The sequence below is a fragment of the Austrofundulus limnaeus genome, unplaced genomic scaffold (genome assembly GCF_001266775.1).
Source record: "Austrofundulus limnaeus strain Quisiro unplaced genomic scaffold, Austrofundulus_limnaeus-1.0 Scaffold82, whole genome shotgun sequence".
Classification (NCBI taxonomy): Eukaryota; Metazoa; Chordata; class Actinopteri; order Cyprinodontiformes; family Rivulidae; genus Austrofundulus; species Austrofundulus limnaeus.
This window is the reverse complement of record NW_013952484.1, coordinates 259646-261352: the sequence shown is the minus strand read 5'-3', so window position 1 is coordinate 261352 and position 1707 is coordinate 259646.

Genomic DNA, 1707 nt, shown 5'->3' with positions numbered 1-1707 from the left:
TCTCAGACTGAAGAAGTCTCTTGGAGGAGAGACGAAACGTTTCATTAGAGAAGAACCCGTCCAGAAGACCTATACAATTTTTTTCTTTTTGATTTTGTACCTGGATTACTGAGATGCATCAGGATGCCTTGAAAATACATAATACTGCCCCTTTAATCACCTTTGAAGCTATTGCAGGCTACATAAAATGCTGTGGAGGGCCACATTTGGCCTGCAGGCCTTGWGTTTGACACATGTGCTCTAAATAAGGCTGCGCTTCAGCTACCACACTAAGCTTTAGCACAATAGCTATAAAACTGTCAGACTTATACCCATTTTTGTGTTTGCCAAGTGGACTACTGGCTGTGTCAAAATTCAGAGTCTGCATCCTTCAAAGGACGCTAATGTTAGTGTGCTCGGCCGAAGGCTGTCCAAATTCAAAGACTCCTTTGTGGCCCACAAATGCATCCTCCTTTTTCCTCGATTTGATTTTAGGGATTTAAAGGTGGGAATAAAGCTGAAGGATAGACCAACCAAATTCACAGCCTCATTGACGTCAACCAAAGACCCGGCCCACCTAGACCAGGTAGCCCATGCCCTATGAAGGACACAGCCCCAGATTTTGGATACAGCCTAAATGTGGCAGCCATTTTGAATCAAATGTACTTAATCAGTGATAAATAGACATTCAATACTCAATTTCTGTAAATTTCATTTAAATTTGTTCTGTGGTTCATATGTTGCTGATTAATTAACAATTAATCAACATAGTTTTCTGCACTTGACTCCAGGAAATGTTTTTGTCCATCTGGAAACAAGGTTTATTTCTATGAAATCCTTATTTAAGAAATGTTTGCAGAAGGAAACCATTACTTAACCACTAACAAAAGACCAGAGATGTTGACTCTATTGAGATGTTATAATTCACACCACATAAAATACAGAACTTGTTTTTATTCTACATCAGGGGTTAGTTTACACCCCGAGTTCATACAGTAAAACACTGCTGTCACCCTTAGTTTATCAAAAAGGCAGATTCCTGTTTGGATGCAGCTGTTTCYAAAAAAATAAAAATAAAAAATAAAATAAAATGTGGTCAAGAGTGTTACAAATGCCCAACAAAATATCAAATCTACAGGCAGGAGGCTAAATACTCTTACATAAACACAAAAATAAAACATTAGACATCACTACCGATGAATTTGTCAAAGAAAAACTGAAGCCAGTCAACTCATTCATGGGAAAGAAAGCATAAAAAGAAGCAGAGGATGGAAGATCTGCTAAATGAAATCCACCTATTAGCGTCCATTCTCCAACATATCCGACTGTCTGGACAACGTGTACACTCAAGGGACAGTGTCTCCATTGTCACTTATGCCAATTTGGTGCTCTTATCTGTATTGCATGAATCATGGGCCATTAAAGTGATGACTTATAGAACTTCGTCAGTCAGAATGAGATGCCTCCTCATTTCCTCCGTGGGTTCCTTCTTCCAGACAGGAAGAGAATCCGTCGATCAACAAGCGTGACATTCCAACTTTCCTCCAAAAGGGGCCAACAAATCTGAGTTTTTAATTTTTGTGACTTTGGTTTTGTTGTGAAGTCACGGCTGTGACTTAGCAGAGTTTTTTATTTGGGCACTTTATTTTTCTTAAAGGGTGGCTCTGTGAATCAGTTGGTAGAGCTGTTGCCTCTCAGCAAGAAAGATGTCAGATCGAACACCAGCTG